Raw genomic sequence first — 23,869 nt, forward strand, 5'->3', positions numbered from 1 at the left:
CTGTCAGGTTGTTCTGTAGTAACAAACTGCCATGGCTGGAATCTTTGCTTTGGCTCATTGCTTGTTGGCTAAGCACAACCCAATATTTGGTCTGGATCCAGGCATAATTTTAGGCTTTCATATGGAATACAAAGGAATCATCAGATGCAATGCTGCAAGGACTTCTAGGGCACAGCAGGAGAAATGTACCATCCACAGGGCAAAATACTCAGTCTTTCTCTCTTGGGCATTTATACTTGGCTGAAATTCTAATTAAAGATGAGGTAAATTATTTAGACAATTACTCGAATACTCCAATAATTTTTCTACAAAATCTACAAAACAGGGTACAATATCTTTACACTGTCAAAGTCATTGTTTAGGAGTCGATACAGCCTTACAAAAACAGATGCAAGAAGATTTACCAACATCCATAAGTCATATGTTGCTAATTATTTATTTATTTCAGGTACTTCTATAGCACTGTCAATTTACGCAGCGCTTTACATATATATTGTACATTCACATCAGTCCCTAACCCACAAAGGGCGTACAATCTAAGGACCCTAGCTTACATTCATACATACACATTCTAGGGCCAATTTTAGACAGGATCCAATTCACCTACCAGCATGTCTTTGGAGTGTGGGAGGAAACCGGAGTACCCAGACGAAACCCACGCAGGCACAGGGAGAACATGCAAACTCCAGGCAGGTGGCGCCGTGGTTTGGGCTAATATAGGAATTCCTATATTCTTAAATCCTTAAATCTTCATGCCTTTTCTTGCCTTTAAATTGGCATTGGAGTTCCAAAGTAAAAATGAACATTATAGTGCTAGTTCACCTTTACAGAAAGAAAAGCAAAGGTTATCCAATCCCGTACACCCTGCCCACCCCAAAACCAACTATCAAGGTTGCTGAACTGTCAGTTCCCATGCAGCTGGTCCAGTGGTTCAGGGATATGAAATCCCCACTCTTCTCCCTCTTCTCTGTGCAGTGCTTTTAGGATAGACCAGAGTGATTCTGATTGGTCAGCACCTGCGCAAAAAATCATTCTGGTCTATCTAAACTCAAGAACAAAAATTTTATATACTGCCTCTTACCAGAGCTTAGATGCATTTTTAGGATTGTTAAAATTAATCTTCATCTGGTGATCAGAAACCCACTTCCTGCCCTAGGATGACACTGTCTACTCACTGCTCACTATATCAGCATTATCACAATAAGTTGTTGCCTCTTGACTTAGACTGCAGAACATCTCTTCCTCTCTTCATGTCCATAACATGTGAGGGAGGTGTTCTGTCATTCACAGTAAAGAGTGCAGTAAAGGCAAAGAGAACAGCAGTCATCTTCTCATAAGATTAATGGAAGGACAAACAGATGTAACAAAAACCACTTTCAGTGGAATTGGAAGCAAACAAGAGATGTTCATTGTTTATTTAAACTTAGATAATCGTCCAGGATAGACCATGTTATGGTATAACTTTATTAATTGCCAGTTCTTTTTTTACTTTTTCAAGTTAATTTTAATTAAACATAAAACAAAAACAACTTGTTTTCCATATCCAGTTTCTTGGTTTATGACTTGCAAAGTACTGACTACTATTTAATACATTTAAAGAGGTGCTTAAGTCAGTAAAAAAAAAAAGGCAGCAGCTACAAATACTGTAGCTACTGACTTTTAATAAAAAGACAGGACGGTTCTTTTCTGGTATTCAGGTCTCCGGCCCTGCCAGTTTGCTTGTGAGAAATCAGCTGTGACTTCTTTTGGCTTCACAGCCAGCTCCCCAGTGTGCATGCGTTGAGTTGCACTGCAATTTCTGAATGGACCCACAGCCTCCAGGGACATGTGTTGCCGGGGGGGGGAAGAGTTGAAGCATCTCCCCCCCCCACGTCCAATAGTTTTACCATCTGGTGATCCTACTAGTAGATCTGTTGTTTTTTTAATTCCTTTTACATGGAGGATAACACTCTTCATTCTTCAGTGCCTTCGCTACAGTGTTACATAGTTAGTATGGTTGAAAAAAGTCCATCTTGTTCAACCAATAAAAGTGAACAACAAAAAGAAATGTTATATAATCCTATACCCACAGTTGATCCAGAGGAAATCAAAAAACCCCTGCAAAGCATGATACAATTTGCTCCAGCAGGGGAATAAATTCCTTCCTGATCCCCCAAGAGGCAAACGGATATTCCCTGGATCAACTTTACCTATAAATGTTAGTATCCAGTTATATTATGTGCATTTAGGAAAGAGTCCAGGCCTTTTTTTAAAGCAACCTACTGAGCTGGAGATTACATTTCTCTTCCTCCAGACATAAAGAGTGCCCCCTTGCCATCTGTGATGACCTTAAAATGAATAACTCTACACCAAGTTCACTATATGGACCACTTATGTATTCATACATATTGATCAAATCACCCCTTTAATCTCCTGTAGCACTACCCCCTTAGGAGTCGCTGAGTTTTGAGTCCCCCTACAGCTCTGCTATCACGTACCTGGTGTTAGAGGCCAATAGAGAGAGGGCGTCCCTTGTTCCAGATTCCCCTGAGAGTGGGACAGCAGGAGTCAGGCCCAAAGTGGCACAGGTCGCCTGTAGGAGTGCTCATTGGTGGTCCACCCAGGAACACAGCTGATGCACTGAGATGGGATCTGCAGACAGGTGGTGCCTGTGCGAGGTATGCAAGCCTTCCGGGAAACAGAGGATCACAGGATAGCCAGTTCAAAGCCGAGGTCAGGTACCAGGTGGAAATCAGGGCAGACATAGTCAGATGGGATAGCCAAGGTCATACACAGAGGAGCAAGAGAGAATATCCGTTAGCCAAGCCGAGGTCAGATCAGGGGTTAAGCAGAGAAGACAGGTCCAAGAGCAAGCCGAGTCTGCATCAGGAAATCAAAGATCACAATAGCACAGGAACAGTAAAAAGGTACTGGGAAGCCAGAGATCAACCAGCATCTGAGAGTAGGGTAGGGCTTCCTTTAAATGCCATTTGGAGCCAATGTGAACTTCTTTGGCCATGCAAGGTACTGGCAGGGGTGCCAAGTCTCCTAACACCTCTGCCAAGGACAGAGCCCTGACATCTGCACAGCCAGACAACACGCATTTTCTTCCACACTCTGAACACTGGAGACAGTAATCAGTCCTTGAGCTTGGTTTTCTGATTTTATTAAGGGGTTAATACCTTGAATGTGGTTGAAGGGTGTATGGGATGCCCAAGGAAACTGAAAACTTGAGGGTAAACACCTTAGCAACTATGGATATATGCAGACAAAATAGTCTCTCCTTTAAGAGCATTCCAGCTCTCTGGTGTACATCTTCAGACTCCAGATTAATACTCCTCTTCACTCAGCTGTACTGAGGGTACTCCATGGCAAGGGGGCTGAGAAACTGCTAATTTAACACAGCAGCCCTGGATGAGATGGTAGTTGCCCTCTCCCCTTCTCTGGCCCAGGAGGTGTAAGAGTACTTACACTGTCCCTCCTGATAGGCGGCATTCAGGCCTTTTTCTGGGCTGGCTGCTTATCTGCTGCTCAGGATAACCTCCTTTGAAGATGTTGGTACAGTGGAGATCCTCTTCTCCAGCACCTGCCTGGGCCCCCTCCCAGGCTCCACACTCCAGCCTCTCACTCCATCTTTCCACTCATCACTGACCTAATCTGCACAGGCTTTGCTATTTTTGAGGGTTGCCATGGACACCATGCCTAGCCTCCTGCCAGGTGATTGGCCAGGGTTTCTCAAATATGCAGATCTGTGCCTCCTCCCTTCCTCCACCCCTCTTCCAGAAAGTTCTATAAGTTTCTGTAAGAGTGGGAGGGCTTTAGGATCCCTGACCTGTTAGAGCCACCCATCCTGTCATGACCCACCCTCTTTACCTCATTCCTCATCCCAGGCTGCTACTCAGACTCTGCTTAAAAAAAACAAAAAGACAAACAGGCTATGTTACTAACCTGGAGGGTGTTGCACTCCTTTTCTCAAGAATACAAGAGAATACTCCTCTAATCTTTCCTCATAGCTGAGCTCCTTCATGCCTCTTATCAGTTTGGCTACCCTTCTCTGTACTTTCTCCAGTTGCCCAATATCCTTTGTCAATTGGTGCCCAAAACTGAACTGCATATTCCAGATGAGGTATTACTCATGATTTGTACAGGGGTAACATTATCTCGCTCTGTTTCTGGAATCTATACCTCTCCTAATACAAGAAAGGATTTGGCTTGCTTTGGAAACCGCAGCTTGTCATTGCATGCCATTATTCAGTTTATAATCTACCAGAACACCCAGATTATTTTCCACCACTGATTCCCCCAGTTGTACTCCCCTACTTGTATACAGGATGCATGCATATTCTTAACCCCCAAGTGCATAACTTTACCGTTATCAACATTAAACTTCATTTGACACCTAATTGCCCAATTAAACAGTGCATTAAGGTTGAATAGCACATTGGAAACATCCTCTAAGGATGCTATTCCACTGCATAGCTTAGTGTCATCTGCAAAGACTGAAATGGTACTTTTAATTTGAGACTGTATATAATTTATAAATATATTAAAAAGTAAAGGTCCCAACACTGAACCTTGAGGTACACCACTAACAACCCTAGACCATTTAGAGTATATATCATTAACCACTACTCTCTGAATACTGGCTTTTAGGCCAGTTTTCTGTCCATTTAGAAACTGTTTTTTTCCAAGCCTGTAGACTGTGCCTTACACATTAGCCATGTGTGAGGAACTGTGTCAAATGCTTTTTCAAAATCCAAGTATATTACATCCACAGCCACTCTTATTCAAGGTTTTGCTCACGTCCTCATAAAAAGAAACCAGATTTGTTTGAAAACTTCTGTCTTTTATGAACCCATGCTGTCTGTTGCTTAACATATTATATTCCAGCAAGAACTCATCTATGTGGTTAGTTAAACTTTCCGGTATCTTCCCAACTATATACAGTATGTTAAACTAACAGGTCTAAAGCTACTTAGGAAAGACTTTGATCCCTTTTTAAATATAGGCATTGCATTGGCCTTATGCAAATCCAGTGGTACTTTGCCAGTCATTAATGGGTCAAATTAGAAACAAAAATTATAAACAATGACTTTGAAATGACAGAACTCAATTATTTTAGGACCTGTGGGTGTATGCCATCTGATCCAGGTTCTTTATTCCCCTTTATTCTGTCTAAATATTTCTAGACCTTATAATTTTTTAGCCATTGTGGATTGTTTGGGGCTGTGTCAATACCATCCCCATTATGGACATGAGCTCCCTCATGCTATTTTGTATAGAAAGAGCTGAAGAAGATATTTAATAAATTTGCCGTTTATTTATCCCCAGACACCCACTCTAGATTATTTTGTAAGGGCCTACATGCTCAAACCTGACCTTTTTACTATTAATATATTTTAAGAATTTTGGGGAGTTTGTCTTACCTTTTGCAATATGTAGTTTTAGAATTTTTGTGATCCTGATTTCCTTTTTACATATTCTGTTATATTCCTTGTAACAATTAAATGATGATAGTGTTCCTTCATTTTTATATTTTTTAAAAGCTCTTTTCTTATTATTTATAGCTTTTTTTTAACTTTAGCTGTGAGTTACATAGGTTTGATTTTTAGCCTTCTACACTTATTGCTCATGGGAATATATTTTGCAGTGTTTTCACATATGGTCTTTTTGAAGAATTTCTGTTCTATGTTCATCAATGCCAATATTCCCTCCCAGTCTACGTCTTGGAGAGCAGCCCTCTTTCTTGAAAAATTTGCTCTCTGAAAATTGAGTGCTTTTATCTTTCCAGTATGTTCTTGCTGTTTACAGCTAATATGAAATGAAATCATGTTGTAGTCACTGCTACTGAGATGTTCTTTTATATGAACATTAGTAATATACTCTGGTTTGAGATTACCAGGTCCAGCAGAGAGCATCATTCCTATTCAGGGCCTCTATGAATTGTACCATAAAAATTGTCTTGTAATAGGTTAATAAATGTTTGCCATTTAACTGTTCATGCAGTGTCATTACTCTAGTCAGTTTCATGGTAGTTGAAATTGCCCATTATTATCACTGTCCCAGCCCTTGGAGCCCTTTCTATCTGTGCAAGGAGCCGAGCCTCCACCTTCTCATTAATACTGGGTGGCCTATAACAAACTCCAATGATTACCTTTGTAGTATGCACACTCATGTGCAGTTCTACCCTTAAGGCTTCAGCCTCATCACACTCTCAACTACTGTAGGTCCTCTTTCACATTCCCTTTGAGATCACTTCTCACATAGAGACAGACACCACCTTCTTTCCCTTTTACCCTGTCTTTCCGAAAGAGAGCATATTCAGAAATATTAATGGCCCAGTCATGTGAAGAATGAAGCCAAGATTCAACAATACCATTTAAATCATAGTTCTCTTCATGAACGAAAGCTTCAAACTCACCTATTTTGCTTGGCTTCTGGCATTGGTGAACAAACACTTTAAATCGACGTCACATTTTCCACATGTATTTTGAATATTTTTTTATTTTAGTACAAATAGTACCATTTCCAATGGTTGTTTGTAACCTCCACCAATCTTTCTCCATTCCACCCACCAATAGGGACTGACCCCTGTCTGACCTATCTGCCCTATTATAATCTGATTCTCCCTCCCCCCTCAATGCTAGTTTAAATGTTCTACCAGCTTTCCCATAAACCTCTCCCCCAGAACAGCAGACCCCCTTCGATTTAGGTGCAAGCCATCTTTACCATATAGTGTACCCTAACGAAAAGTCAGCCCAGTGCTCTAGAAACCCAAATCCTTCCCTCTTACACCAAGTCTTTAGCCATGCATTCTCTAATCTCCCCCCATCTTTCCTGCATTGCGCATGGCACAGGCAATATTTCAGAGAATATTACCTTGGAGGTCCTTCCCTTCAACTTGCAGCCTAGTTCTTTTAATTGATTCTTAAGGAGCCTCCATCTTCCATGCATTTTGTCATTGGTTCCAAGATGGACCAAGACAGTTGTGACATGTCCAGTCTCTCCCTGTAATTTATCAATCCAGTCCACCACATGTCGAATCCTGGCACCAGGAAGACAACAGACCATTCGGGCGACAAATTATTCTATCAGTCCTTCTGATGATCAAATCTCTTATTACCCCCAACTGTCTAGGCCTTCTTGCACTACCTTCACCACCCCAACTAGAAGGGCTGCTCTGCTGGGTGTTAGGGATAGCAGTGACATCTAGGGCTGCCACCTCTGAGCTTGCCACCCCCACATCTTCACCCAACTTGGCCAATCTGCTTGAGTGCTCAAACCCAGGGCTTGCCTTCCTTTTCTGTAACTCATTTTCCTACCTGATAATCCTGACTTTCCCCTCCACCCTCCACATAAATCCCATTAACTACCTGCTCAGAGGTTGTCAGCTCTGCCCATTGTTGCAACATGCTCTCTAGATCTCTAGTGTGAGCTTCCAGAAGGGCAACCTTCTCACACATGTTGCAGCCAGGGGCAGACTGACCCTGGAAACTTGGGCTCGGAGTCAGTAGGGGGCCCCATGAGATGCCCCTGGTACCTTTTTCATAGGCTTTTTTGAGTTTGGGCAAGGACACAGGGGCCCCATGATCCCCAATTGCCCGGGGGACACAAGAGTTGTCAGTTTGCCCCTGGTTGCAGCGGTATCCATCCTGGAGCTGTTCCATTGTTGTATACAAACTGCACAAACACGTCAACCTAGCTGGCACTCACATTTACATTTACAATATTAATATTACTTACAGGAAATTTTAGATGTTATTTGCAAGTTAGAAACTCCTGTTATAATCTCCTGTTTTAAACTTCAGTTTTTAACGTCACTTAGTCAAATTTCTCACTATGTCTAAGTAAAAAGGTGGGCAAGCTCAAAGTGAATTCTACAGAAAGTTTTACGGTACCTGGAGCACCTGTGAGCAATTAATCACTCTTCTTAATTAGTAGACTGAAGGGAGGGAAAAAAAAGCTATTTAAAAAGAGACAGAAAAGGTGTTTTAAAAAGCTGCTAGCAAAGACCCCAAAGAAGAAAATAAAACAACTAAAACCACAGCAGTCAAAAGCAAAACTGTTTTTCACTCTTCACTCAAATTTACCACTCTTCAGCTTCCAGCCAGCAAAATGTAGCACTCTGATTGTGACAAACAAATTAAAGACCAACTCTAGCTAGGAGATGACTCTTTAATTAACAGTGGCAAATTCAAAGAATAGTTTCCTGCACTAGGAGACTGTGAATAATTACTTCTTTGATAAGTCTAAACACCACAGTGAAAAAATGAATAAATATACTGGATAATATCATTGAAAGCATTAACTACAAACATTTACCAGAATACAATATTTTTCATTATAGTGTGCCTTTAACACTTGCCATAAGCTCTATGTTGCCCGAGTGCTATCAGTCAGATTCAAACCCTTGCTGAAAAATAGCAGTTGGAGGCTGATACTCTGACTGCAAGCAACTGGGAAACCAATATTTTGGTAATGAAGGAGATCTGGATAAATAAGCCCAGTATATTTATAATCTAACATTACGTCAATCTGAAAGTCATCCTTATTTGATTGTGGGCTGATTAACATTTTTTCAGTCTTGCATTTGCAGCACTAGACTATATTACAAGAACACACAAACAATAAAATTGTCAACTGGCATTTTGAACTAACACAGGGGTGAATGAAAACCCTTGTGGAATGTATAGGAATGTCTAACATGCATAATCAAAGCTCATTACTGGGGAAGTGACAGGAAATTTTTTTTAAAAACACTCAGAAAATGCATACAGAATGTATGCCAATACCTCAGAGATGTATCAACATGCATATTTATATGTGTTTTCTGTTTTAAAGGCTTTTATTCTACAGTGGATGTAGTATGAATGCATTCTGTAGGTTGTGGGAGTACCTGAGATGGGGGTTTCTCACATAGAAATGCTTGCTAATAATCACAGTAGTTAGTTAATGGGGGAGTTCACTGATGATCAAAGCTCATTAACAGTAATGGTTAGTTGGTGTCATTATCACAAATAAGAGATTTCATGTAACACATAGACAATGGTAGCATTGTTATGGAGAAATTCATCTTATAGTTGAACTGCATTAAAGCTGAACTCCAGGTAGATTAAAAAGACAAATAATGCTGCTCCATATTCATCATTAAATGTATTTTTTCGCAAGCAGTGTAAGTACCTGAACTTGACTTGGAATCAGCTCCTTTTTAGTCACTGTATACCAGGGCTCAGACTAGCGGATGAATGAACAGTGCAATAATGTTATTCAGGTGTGTTTCAGTGCAAGGGGAGAGCAGAATAACACATATTACAGTCCACTGCTTCTCCTTTCACTGTCCAGTCACAAGCTGGGAGAGTGACAAGACCTTTATGTGTTACTGAACTGCAGCAGAGAAAAATCAGGTCTCCTGCTCTGCTAGATTCTGCTGTTCTATGCGCTAGAGGTGTAAATCTCAGGATTGGTTTGACAAAAATACAAATCTGTTGGCAGGTAAAACAGGCCCTATATACAGTATGTACTTCATTTGTGTATTTAGCTGTTTGCATGGAGTTCAGCTTTTATTTGAATATAAATCCTTTGGCCTTCATGAATATTTCAGAAACATAGTTTTGTGTTTGCTAAACTATGGCTTAAAATCAAATAACTTACTGGATTTGCATTACATAGGTACATTAAGATACAGCATCGGGCTGATGAAAATGAAAAAAAAAAATCACATTGACATTTGTTAAAGAATTCCAGGTATGGATATTCTAATCCAGAGTGACTCATATAGATAATGCTTCCATTGGCAGCTTAGTGTGTTGGCTACTTTCACAGTGATCAGTTGCAAACACGCATATGCATTTTTGCCATGTCTTCACGTTTTTACAGCATTTGTGTTTTTTACAGGACATATGACTCAGAAACCACACCAAAAATGCAACACGGGTGCCTTTTTAATGCATTTTGCAGCATTTTCCATTCATTTCAATGGTGAAGGTTCAATGAAGGTGTGTTTTTTTACAGCACCAAACCTGCAACAAAAATGCAGCAAGCAGGATTTTGAAAAACACAGCGGACGCGCAACAGATCAATGTAAAGGATTCCATAGGATTACTTGGTCTTGGTCACTTTTTTTATGGCAAAAACATAAGAAAAATGTATCAGTGTGAAAGCAGCCTTAGACCTGAACCATGTAACAATAAAAATATGGGAGCGAACAATGCTGATTTCTATTTGAAGGTACATCTACTGGGTGATCATCTTCATCCTTGCATCACTATTATGTGAAATCTGAGGAATCCAGCCAAGACAGTACTGGACCCCAGTGTGAAACACTGTACATTATTGCTACACTGAGTGTCATGTTTCACATGACTGTCATATTGACTGTCATATGCCTTTAAATGTTTTCAGTGTTTTGTCTCTGCTCCTCCCGTTCCTTTAGTTTAGCTAATGTTGCATAGATAGCCCTCCCCCCTTCCCAGAGATGCATTGCAACAGCTTCACGGCAAGAAGCAAAAACAGTATGTTCTTTCGACCTATCGAATGTTTATTGATGTAAGATTCTCTAAGTTTATGGGAGGCCGCACAAATGGAGGCTCAGGCCGCACATCAAAAAGCAGGAAGAGAGGCTCGGGCCGCAGAAATAGAGGCTCAGGCCTCATATAAGAAAGCACAAATGGAGGCTCAGGCCACACATCAGAAAGCAGAAAGAGAGGCTCAGGCCACAGAAATAGAGGTTCAGGCCGCATATAAGAAAGCAGAAATGAAGGCTCAGGCCGCACATCAGAAAGCAGAGAAAGAAGCTGAAGCCACATGTCAAAAGGCAGAAATTGAAGTTTTGAAAAAACAATGTGAGCATGCCATAGCCATGGCAAGGTTAAGGGTCTTAGAGCTCGCCGCTAGTGCAAACAAAAGATACAACAGTTCCAGACACTCAGTTGTATCTTATGTCTCAGATTCTTCACACACCTCTCCAGAATGTCAACTCCCTGTCACAGCAGCCAAACTACTCCATCAAAGTCTCTTCTCTGCACCTACTGTACCTCAAGAACATTTGCCCATACATCCTCCAATACATCAGACCACAGCATCTCAGCTAGCCGCAGACACTGGTGTGTATTTAATAGACCGTCCATCATACTTTGACACCAACAGAGTACCTCCTAGCAAACGCACTACTCTACAAACCAACATGCCAATGGACTTTAAGCCAGCTCCAGCATTAAATGCCTTAGAAGCAACATATGTTCCCAAGTCACTCCACGTAAGTCCACCAACCGTCACAACCAACTCTGTTCCACCTGCAGTCATGCACCCAAAATATGAAACACGGACATGTCACAGTTTGCTAAATACATGCTCCACAGAGAACTTGTTAAGACAGGCCTAACTAAGTTTGATGACAAGCCTGAAAATTACAGAGGCTTGAAATCCATTTTTAAGGCCACAATGAGTGACCTAGACATCAATGCCACAGAGGAATTAGATCTACTCATCAGATGCCTAGGTCCCCAGTCTACTGAACGCATCAAGAGACTCAAAGCAGTTCATATTGACAACCCTGCTGCAGGCCTTAATGCTTCTTGGGGCAGACTTGAACATACCTTTGGCAGCCCAGAGGCCACTGAAGATGCTTTATTCAAAAGGTTGCAAAGCTTCCCAAGGATTTCTGCTAACTACAATCTAAAGTTTCAAGAACTCAGTGATGTTCTATTACAGCTTCAACTTGCTAAGGCTGACATCAACTTACCTGATCTCAGTTACCTTGACACCTCTTATGGCATCAAATCTATTGTTCTCAAGCTACCATATGGAATACAAGAAAGATGGGCAACACTTGGATCAAAGTATAAAGAGGAACATAGAGTTGCCTTTCCTCCTTTTTCCTACTTCTGCGAGTTCATCAAAAGAATTGCAGACACTAAGAATGACCCAAGTTTCTCATATGGGGACCGTAACTCTCTCAGTACACTCTCTCTAAGACCTACGAGCACACGTATGTCGCACAGAGACCGTAGAGGTCCAGCATTAGTGAAAAGGACTAATGTTCTACCTGCATCTGCTACAGTTCTTGAAAAGACTGATCAAAACAACAGAATTGAGTACCCAAATCGCCAATGTCCAATACATAACAAACCACATCCACTTAAGAAATGTATCAGCTTCAGAAAGAAAACCCTCCAAGAATGTAAGGAACTTTTGAAGAAATTTGGGGTTTGCTACAAATGCTGTGCCTCCACAGAACACTTTGCAAAGGACTGTAAAGCAATCATCAAATGTATAGAGTGTGACAATGATGACCATGTGCAAGCTCTTCATCAATATTCGCACAACTCTACTACACTCACAAAAAATCTTCCTGAGGCAAAGCAAGGCGGGGAGCACTCAGATCAAGCAGCACCTACCACCCCAGTGTTCTCTACATGTACAGAGGTCTGTGGAGAAGGATTCTGCGACAAATCCTGTGCAAAGATATGCTTGGTCTGTGTATACCCCAAAGGTCAACCTGAAAAGGCCATAAGACTGTATACTATTGGATGATCAGAGTAACAGATCTCTTGCAAGAACACAGTTTTTTGAACTGTTCAGCATAACTGGAGATGCTCTGCCTTATACTCTAAGCACTTGTTCCGGTACTACAGAAGTCTTAGGTAGGAGAGCCAGTGGTCTTGTAGTTGCTCCTCTGAATGACAATGTGGAAATATCTTTGTCCACTATCACTGAGTGCAACCAGATTCCAAGCATCAAAGAGGAGATCTCTACTCCTGAAGCTGCTTTTCACTATTCTCACTTAAAGCACATAGCCAACCAAATACCAGCCCTCGATGAAAGTGCCGATATCCTGCTGTTACTTGGTCGAGACATCCTAAGGGTGCACAAAGTTCATCTTCAAATCAACGGTCCACACAATGCATCATATGCTCAGTGTCTGGATCTAGGATGGGGCATCAGAGGCAATGTCTGCCTAGACAAGGACAGGAGGTCGTACTCAGTCACTTCCTTTAAAACACATGTCCTGCAAATGGACGAACAACTTGTTCCGCACAATGACCACATAAATATATTGTGAAAGAAAGACTGTTTAAAAAAGGTGCACAACAGCACATTATACAAGACAATAAGAAAGCTCTTAATCTCTTGGATGACAACATCGGCAACACAGTGTTCGAGGTAACCACTAAAGACAATGAGTTAGCAGCTACCATAAAAGACAAAGAATTCTTGAAAACCATGAGTAAACAGTTCTGCCAAGATGATTCCAGCAGTTGGGTAGCACCGCTACCATTTCATACCCAAAGAAAGAGATTACCAAACAGCAGGGTACGTGCAGAATCACGGTTTGTTTCTTTAAATCGCAGTTTGAACCAGAAGCCTGAGATAAAAAGGTACTTTGTGGACTTTACGCAGAAGATGTTTGAGAGAGATCATGCTGAGCCTGCACCTCCTCTTATGGAAGGAGAAGAATGATGGTATCTAACATGCTTTGGTGTCTACCATCCTCACAAGCCTGATCAAATTAGAATGGTCTTTGACTCAAGTGCTCATCATGAAGGCGTCTCCCTCAATGACAATCTACTCACTGGGCCTAATCTGAACAGCAATCTCATAGGTGCCTTACTTTGCATCAGACAAGAGCCAATTGCTGTTATGGCTGACATTCAGCAGATGTTCTATTGTTTCATCGTCCATGAAGGCTACAGAAACTTCCTCAGGTTCCTATGGTACCGCAATAATGATGTCAACGATGAAGTCATAGACTATCGAATGAAGGTACATGTTTTCGGTAACAGTCCTTCTCCTGCAGTAGCGATTTATGGACTGAGGAAAACAGCTCAAGAGGGTGAGAAAGAATTTGGATCTGATGCAAGACAGTTCATTGAAAGGAATTTCTATGTAGACGACGGACTCAAATCTCTGCCCAATGAAGAAGAAGCTATTGACCTTCTTACCAGAACCCAGAACATGCTTGCCACTGCAAACCTCCGACTTCACAAAATCATCTCCAACAGCGACAAGGCCATGACAGCCTTTCCATCTGATGACCATGCTGTCAGTGTGAAGAAATTCCAACTAGGATCTGACCTTTCTGTTACACAATGCAGTCTTGGATTGCTTTGGAATGTTAAACAAGACACATTCACATTTCAAGCATCAGCCTGTGACAAGCCCTTCACAAAGCAAGGAGTATTGTCTACAGTAAACCACATTTATGATCCGGTTTCATTACACCTCTCACCATTCGGGGTAAGATACTGCTGAGACAACTTACTTCTGAAAGCTCAGACTGGGATATCCCCTTACCCAAAGAGATAAAACAAAGGTGGGAATCCTAGAAACAGTCTCTAAAAGCATTAGAACAACTCCAGATACCACACTCTTACACCCAAGCATCCTTAAAGAACACCATCAGAAGAGAAATTCATGTCTTCTCAGATGCTTCCAACAAAGCCATTGCTGCGGTGGCTTATCTTTGAGCTACGGATCCCAGTGGTAAAGTGGGTGTAGGATTTATCATGGGCAAGACCAAGCTCACACCAAAACCTGCACATACTATTCCAAGGCTTGAACTTTGTGCAGCAGTGTTAGCTGTGGAAATTGCTGAGCTTATAGAACTTGAAACAGATGTTAAAATAGACTCCTTTGACTTTTATGCAGACAGCAAAATAGTGCTAGGATATATACACAATTGCACAAGACAGTTTTACTTGTAGGTTGGCAACAGAGTGGAACGCATAAGGAGGTTCTCTACACCTGAACAATGGCACTATGTTCCCACTAGCCTCAACCCTGCTGATTGCGGCAGTCATGCAGTACCTACTACTGCATTCCTGGACACATCTTGGCTATATCCACCAGTACTCTTGAATGATAAACTTATCTCAAGTTCAACAAATTCTACCTTTGAACTGATTCATCCCGGAATCTGATAAGGAAATCAGAGCTGTTACCATCACACTCAACACCTCTATGAAAGCAAGGGTAGGACTGAGTCCTCACCGTTTTGAACGCTTTTCTAAGTGGTCCTCTGTTGTACGAGCCATTGCACATCTTATTCACTTTGCTCATCAGTTTGCAAACAGCTATAGCACTGAAAAGGTGTGTCACAACTGGCACATCTGTAAAGCCCCTCCCACAATTGAGGAGGTCTTTCGAACAGAAAGGGTCATTATTCAATGTGTCCAAAATGACCGATTAAGCACTGAATCACCATTTACCAATGTTGGCATGGACATATTTGGCCCCTGGACTGTTGTTACACGCAGAACTCATGGCGGAGTTGCTAACAATAAGCGATTGGCTGTGCTCTTCACTTGCTTGAGCATTCGTGCAGTGCACATTGAAGTGATAGAATCAATGGACTCTTCTTGTTTCATGAATGCTTTCAGAAGATTTGTTTCTGTACAAGGACCTGTAAAGATACTTAGATCTGACTGTGGGACTAATTTTACAGGAGCAGAAAAGATAGTAAACCTCTTGAATGGCAACAAGTGTAAATGGGAATTCAACCCACCTCATTCCTCTCACATGGGAGGCTCCTAGGAACGCATGATTGGAGTTGCAAGAAAGATCCTGGACTCTATGCTACTGGACCAGAAAACTTCTCAATTTACTCATGAAATCTTAGTCACTCTTCTTGCAGAAGTGTCTGCTATAATCAATGCAAGACCATTGGTCCCTGTGTCCTCAGATCCAGAGTTCCCAGTGTTGCTCACTCCAGCCACTCTTCTTACCCAAAAAATTGGGGTAGCCACTATTCCCACAGAGGAACTTGATTACCCTAACATTTACAAGCATCTATGTCAATGGGTTCAACATCTTGCTAATGTGTTTAGGAATCGCTGGAAGATGGAGTACCTTTCTAACCTTCAAAGTCGTAATAAATGGCAAACTAGCAAACCCAATCTACAAGTGGGGTTCTTTTGAAGGAGACAGATTCCCATCGTAATTTGGCCCATGTGTCTTATTACAAAGACTATGCCAAGTAACAATGGAAAGGTACGCAAGGTAGAAATTAAAGTAATGAAAAAAGGTTCTGCACACCTTTACTTCAGGCCTATAAAGGAACTAGTACTTCTTTTGCCTAAAGAGGAAGACAAGTCATCAACCTGATTTAAAGGGAGATAAGAAGGAATTGTGCATGTTGCTGCCTTCCCCTCTGAAGTTGGATTTCCATGTCTCAGCCTGGACTTTTGAGACCAACATCTGCATTATACTTAATGTTTGCATTGTTTTCCCTTGTTCTTCCCTTCACTCTTGTTTTGCCGATGTTCATGGAAAGAATCTTTATTATTATATTGGACTTGAACTAATGTTTATTATAATAGAAATCATAGATTTTGATGGGGAGTGTCATGTTTCACATGACTGTCATATTGACTGTCATATGCCTTTAAATGTTTTCAGTGTTTTGTCTCTGCTCCTCCCTTTCCTTTAGTTTAGCTAATGTTGCATAGATAGCCGTCCCCCCTTCCCAGAGATGCATTGCAACAGCCTCATGGCAAGAAGCAGAAACAGTATGTTCTTTCAACCTATCGAATGTTTATATTTGTAAGATTTTTTCAGTTTATGGAATAAACTTCACAAGATCTGCAAGATATCGTTCTGATTGAGTCACTGACTGTGGACCCCAACTGAGGTTGAAGGTATCGCTATCTCATCACAACTGTAAGTTACAGAGGTCACACTATCAATGCTTAGATTGGACACACAGAACACTGAGTATAAAACACACACATACTGAAAGGATTAATGGAATATAAACAAATCCATTTTGTATACACTAATACAAGATGCTTGTTTAACATACACATATATATGAACTTTGTACACACTAACAAAACTGTCTATTCCAGTTTTATGTAGAAATGAGTGTTTTTGCAAACTTTACAAAAAAGGAGATAAGCTTTACTCTCATTTTTGAAAAGCTGTGACCACATCTTGGGCGTTGGGCCAGATTATAGCCATGGTTTGGGCGTTAGACCAGATATGGTGTGACAGATAAGGCAGAAAAGTGTAATGCACACTTCATACAAATAATTGTTGAGTTAAGGTAAAAATAATGTACATGTATTTGATTGGATGGTCTGAAGGTGTGGCTGCCCAAAGTCTACAGTATAAAAACCCTGATGTTATGCCAATAAAGCTGAAGTGTTTGCAATCACAACTGAGGCAACATGAGTGCATTCACTTTCCGAGATCTTGTAGCTGTGTCGAGGTGTGACCATTGGTACCTGAGGGGGCCCCCAAGGAAAAGGAAAAAAAACACCTACCTACACGCACATACCATCTCTTCTTTCTACTGCCTCAACTCCTGTTCATTTCTGCTTATGCTGCCCCCATGGTAACTTTCTGTGCCGATTTACACCTCAAACACCTTTACCTCAATCTCACTGTTTCTTTTCCATCCCTATACACTTCTCTGCGTTTCTATCACCCCTTAACAGTGCACTATTCCTCCATTTTTCATACCACCTATTGACCTCTCTGAATCTTGTTTTCGCCTACTCTATCCACCCCTCCAAACGTCTTTGCAAAGTGCAACATTCTTTGTAGAGTGAACAGTCTATTTTACTTTAGTAAATCAACCCCAATGTCTCATTTTCAACATAACATTTCTAATCTCTTTACTGGTCATTACCTTTCTAATTTCTGTTTTCTCACTTCTCTGTACTGTACTTCTCCAATGCCTCCAGCCCATCAGAACTCAGAACCACATCATATGCTTCCTAGCACTAGAGGGATTGCATGGCACTGTGCCCTGGATAACAGGAGATTTAGGCTGGCCATGCACAGTTAGAAAATCGTTAAAAAAAAGATCAGATTTATAATGATCTGTCAAACATGCATGCAATAACTCTGTCATTGTGTCAAAATATTTCCCCCAATTGTTGACATATTAAAGCGGAGTTCCAGTCGCACTGTAAAAAAATAAAAGTTGTCAGCTACAAAAACTGTAGCTGCTGACTTTTATGAAACAGCCACTCACCTGTCCCATGATCCTGCGGTGTCCTCCCTGCAGCCCGTTTCACCAGCCATCTGGTGTTCCAGGCTCCGGCATCTTCAAGCTTCACAGCTTGTGGCTTCACAGCCGGGTGCTCACTGCGCATGACCGAGTAGCGTTGTGCTTCATGAATGGCCCCGTCATCTTCTGGGACCTGTCACATGTTCCAGAAGACTACAGGGAGGGAGAGTAGGAGGACAACTTCTAATTCTGATTGCCTAGGCGCTCACAGTGGAAGGGGGAGCAGGTAACTGTTAATTTCAGGTACCCGCTCCCCAAAGGTGCCAATCCTTAATGGGGAGCAGGGGACCAGTCTTTAACGCGGAACTTATCTTTTTGGGTGGTGCTCCACTTTAACAACATAAAAAGGTGCATTTTTCGTTGATTGGTGGAAAAGATTTTTTGACTTTTGTAAACCTTCCCACTTGCCAACTATGTTTTATAGAATTTTGTGGCTTGTTCTTCCAGGGTTACATTTTAACATGCGCATGTGCTGTAGATTTTTTTCAAATGGCTTTCCACTACTAATGTTTAGAAAAGGCAGCAAGGAAAGAGGAGTGGCTGTCATAGGCCTGGGGATCTTATCAGAAAACTCAGGGGAACATATTTATTTATTTATTACAGGTACTTATATATCGCCGTCAATTTACACAGCACTTTACATATATATTGTACATTCACATCAGTCCCTAACCCTCAAGGGGTGTACAATCTAAAGTCCCCAACTTACATTCATACATACACATACTAGGGCCAATTTAGACAAGAGCCAATTAACCTACCAGCATGTCTTTGGAGTGTGGGAGGAAACCGGAGAACCCGAAGGAAACCCACGCAGGCACAGGGAGAACATGCAAACTCCAGGCAGGTGGTGCCGTGGTTAGGATTCGAACCGACGACCCTAGTACTGCCAGCTGGAAGTGCTAACCATTTAGCCACTGTGCTGCCCAATAATAATGTATTTATATGATTTACACATATCATTGAATTCTGGTTTTGCATCTGGTGCGATTTAGTGGCATTTGATAGACTTGTACACTGGTCAGGAGAATATACTCCAAGTGCCTTGACCGTTTCTTTCGTACTAGAGATCTGTCAGCCATCATGCAGGTCTCTGCTTCCAGATCAAAAGCATTGCACAAGCTTGACATTTTAATTGCTTTGTAATGGATTTAGGGAAAGAGCCAGAGAATCCATTAACATTATTTTTGGGTGGGCTTGTCTTTTGACTCTGCACACTGTACAAGAAAATCCTGAATTCAAATCCTGGAATCAGCATTTACTTGGAACTCATTTCTATTTTCTTCAACAAAAAAGAAGCAGACAGAAGGAAAGAGCTAGCACAGGCACACAAGTTAAAGCTTTCAGTGGCAAGAAATGTTGAAAAACCTTACATTTCCACCTTCAAAGCCCAGGTACATAGAAAAAAAAGAAATGTATGTTTGTATTTACTGCCTGTCAGAGGATGACCTGCTCCACTATTAACCAAGCACAAGCTCTTTAAATGCTGTAACAAGAAAAGAAGATTCACATACTTTACACCTCTTTCAACTTCACTTTCAACTTCAAATTCTTGTACAGAATAATTTTAGAATTCAGCAGAACAATATGCATGCTTTAGAGATTGCTATGTAATTATGCACATATCATCCCACCTACGCTGCACTTCAGATCATTTCAGGTAAACTATCGCTAAGAATTAACAATGATGCCAAGCAAAAAAAGAGAGGAAAAAAAAAAAAAACGTGAGCTCTATTCATGTGTCTATAAATGCGCATTTTAAACTGAAAACCTATCATCAGCGCATTTTTCAAAAAAAGGTAATAATTAATGTCTTTATTCTTTTCACTACATGTCATCTGACCTATAATACAAAACATATCTTATTCCCATTTATTGTTTCCTTCTGAAAGGCTTGGATTGATAAGAGTGTCAGACAAAAATTTAAATTGACATTTGTCAGGTTAAACATATACCTATCACAGTGGTTGTTTAATGTCATCACTTGGTCTTGGCTTTAGTGTCAAAAGAAGGAAGAACATGGATGGGATTCGTATCTCCTGAATATAAAAATGGCTTTTTGAAATTAAACTGAAGATTTAACAAAAAGGTTTTAAAAACTATATATATATATATATATATATATATATATATATATATGAAGTTGAACACCACATCCTATTGTATTTTTAGAACCCAGATCTGTAGACGTATGGTAAGCACAGATCTAGGATCCAAGATACCTGACACATTTCCATTTACGCCTATGCTAAAGAAAAAAGTTACACATGGTAAATAATCAGGAAAGTTCAGTTGCACTGGGCATGTTCACTAAGGCAGCATGCACTAGAAAATCATATAACCTTCAACATTTAAATATCATTGCAACTTTTTCAAAATATCTTTAAAGTGTTACTAAACCCAGGACCCTGCATCCACTAGGGTGTATGTTTATTAAGCAGAGATAATTTATTGCATTTCAGTTCTCTGCTGTTTTCAGGGAAACAACTTCTCCTCTGTCCCACTGTTTATGAAGCGGAGAACATTTGTTCTCAGAAGGAGAAGAGTGGAGAAGTTTTTCCTCTGAGAACAGCTGAGATCTGTGTAGAAGGGGGAGGGCTACACGTGATCTCCTGAGATAATTGTGTGATTACAGATCACCTGAGTTTAAACAGTGAAACCAAAGTTAAAAAGACCATGCAATTACATGAAAATAATACGATGTGAATACTGGTACTGTTTAAATTCACATTTTGGCGCATACTTTAAATATGTATTTTGGCTCCTTTTTATTGCCCATTTTAGCATTATTTACATGCATTTTGCTGCTTTTTAACATGCTGTATTTTTTTAACACACATTTTAATGTGGGTTTTTTTAACCCTGGTTCGCATCTGTGCGGGTGGTGCCGCTGCGGATCCACACAAAAATCTGTGCAGCCGCACCAGGCACACAGAGGAATGTGGACCCGCGGGCGGGTGCCATTAATTCTAATGGCACGCCGCCCAAACTGGAAATCGCAACTGTACTGGGAACCGAGGTTGCTGTGGTTGCGTTTTCCGAAGAAGTGCAGGGACTTCTTCCCTGCATGTCCCAGGGCACGGGAGTCCATTCAAATGAATGGGCTCTTGTGCCCGTGCAAAACGCGGCCCACAGGAATGTGGAGATATGAACCTAACCTTAATGTGCATTTTGCCGCTTTTCTAAACATACACTTAGGCGCTTTAATGCACATTTTGGCACAGGTTATTTTAACATGCATTTTGGTGTGGTTTATAGTGCATTTTTTCACTTTTCTTAGCATATATTCTGGCACTTTTTTAAAGTGCATTTTGATTTGTTTTTTATGCATATTTTGGCAAACTGCACATCTGTTAGCCACTTTTGGGTTCCATTAACAAATAACGGCACTGCAAAAATGAGATGCATTTTGCATGCATTTCCAGAACACACCCAAAAACATAGTTAAAAAATGAGCCAATATCATGTTAAAAAAGTACCAAAATGCACATAAAAATTTCAAAATTTTTTAAAAAAATGTGTTTTGAAAAAGGCAACAAAATGTTTGTTAAAAACTGCACCAAAATGTGCATTAAAAATGCCAAAAAAGCCAAATTGAACCTTTTTTGGGCATTGAGTGTTGTGTGTTTTTTCAATACACATTTTGGTGCGTAGCTAGCATATTTGTCAAATGACAAAATGTGTGGCTAAATGCATGTTTGTTAACAACATTTGGGGTGCCATTAACAATGAATGGCACCCAAAAGTGCACTGTATATTTTAACACAATTTTAACACGATTTGGAATTGCAGCAAGAATTGTGTAATTCTGCCAACAATTCTGCATTGCTCAGGTGAGAATGCTTTCTAAATGACAAAACAATATAACTATACTGTATGTGTATGTATATATAAACATATATAGGTATCCGTTTGTGAACCAGCGGTAATAGATCGCTGCTCAGTTCTCCGGTATTCTCAGAGAACACAGTTCTCCTGTGAATGCAGTTTATGAAGCAGTTCTCCGAACGAAGGGAGAACGGTCTCCAAACGCTGGAGAACGGTCTACAAACTCTGAAAAACGGCTCATTTTACTATAATCTCTCGAGATTATAGTAAAAGATCAGTTTACTAAACAGAGGTAAATTATCTCTGCTTAGTTTTCGGTCCCTCTGATTCTCCAGCTCTGGGCTGGAGAATCTGGAGGAAGAACACAGATCTCCAGAGAAGGGCTGACATGATCTCCTGAGTGTCATAAACTGTGAATGACCAGAGAATAGCTGAGATCTGTTGAATCGCAGCTATTCTCTGTGTCATAAACGGACACCATAGTTAGGATTTATATCAATGTTTAACCCCGCTGGTGCTGATATTAGGAAGAAAGAAGCCTTCTTCCTCACATCACTGCAGCTTCTCACCACGATTCTCCAGCTCTGAGCTGGAGTATCTGGCACGGAGAAATTTTACAGAGATTGCCAGTAAGATCTTCAGATCTCACCTTCATAAACTGGCCATCTCTGTAAAATTGAATGACAGAAGGGTGTGCCGTGTGATGAGAAGTGAAGAAAATGTTCTCCGCTCCTCATCTCAGCTTTATAAACTGGCACATCTGAGAGATCAGCTGTGATCATCAGAATCTCGGAGTTTCTCTCTTTCATAAACAGACACCTATATCTGGTCTCCCACAGTACAAACAACATGGAAATCTAATTATTTGAGTAAATATAAACTGCTAAATATATTTTCTCATCAGCAGTTAGAGCAGTCTTGTGACTTCTATCAGTGTTCAGCAGACCACTGGTTACAGCATGTAGGAGGAGTTTTCTCTAGGAGGATATAGAACCCCTGACCTCTGTCTGGGCAGTGCTGGTTGGCCCTGTGCTGATCACATGCACTCTCCCAAGAAAAAAAGAAAATCTCTCTAGCAATACATGCCAAACTGAGCATGCACAGTGTCTCCACACAATATGTCTTATCAGAATATAAGAGGGAGACACTGGAAGAAGGGGAGGATCAGAGAAGTCAGGATCAAACAGCGTGTTTACACAATGTAGAGGATTAAACCCTTAGGTTCCACAGTGAGTATAAAAAGCATGCTTTACTACATATATAGACTGATTTTACTGTTGTGGGTTGAAGAACACTATAAAATATGCAGCTTTAACAAAAATGCATAGTTATTGTGATACAAGGGTTTGACACTCCCTGTTATGAGGTGATAACCATCTCCCAATTGTGCTCCTACATTGTCACCCTGTTAAATGCATCTCTAATAGGGCATAGGAGCAGGTGTGCCTGCACACATTATGCAAGAATGGTCCACTGTTATCACTATCAGGAAGCCGGTCCAGAGCAATAATATGCAGTAGATGCTGGCATGAGTGCATGTAGATAGGAAAAAATAGAAAAAGGCTGAAGGAGGAGAGCAGCACTAAGATGCAAAACAGCCAGAAAAAATTGAAAACATTTTTTTAAGCCATCTTTCATATGGCTGCAGCCCCCAGATTCCTGCAGCAAGAATCCCTGAATTCTTGCTGTTAGAATTACCAGATTATGCATTCATCAGGGCCTGTTCAGCTGATTTAAACTAATGGAGGGCTGACAGCTGCCACTGCTGTTTGCATGTAGCCACACACAGAGCTGCTGTTAGAAACCATGGGGCCTCATACAGCCAACCTAACAGAGCTCCCCTAAAATAAACACAGTTTACAATGCTTCAGTTATGAATGAACACAGTGAGCGATTAGTACCAATCACTCATGGTGCTCATTCATGAAAGGAAGAGGCTGGTAAATATGACATATTTACTGCACCCTTCCCCCACTCTCCATCCTGAAGGACCCTATTGTGTGCTTGCGGCTGCCGGTGCAATCAAGGAGGAGGGAATCTGGCAGCACT

At 40.9% G+C, this 23,869-nt stretch overlaps 1 protein-coding gene across 1 annotated transcript in view; it reads right to left on the minus strand.

Annotated features, from left to right (window-relative positions):
- Nucleotides 1–23,869, minus strand: part of DPYD (dihydropyrimidine dehydrogenase) — a 1,720,296-nt gene that overhangs the window by 948,341 nt on the left and 748,086 nt on the right. The window lies entirely within an intron of this gene.

This window comes from Staurois parvus, unplaced genomic scaffold (genome assembly GCF_062004578.1).
Source record: "Staurois parvus isolate SC_StPar_1 unplaced genomic scaffold, SC_StPar_1.0 ptg000183l, whole genome shotgun sequence".
NCBI classification, from domain to species: Eukaryota; Metazoa; Chordata; class Amphibia; order Anura; family Ranidae; genus Staurois; species Staurois parvus.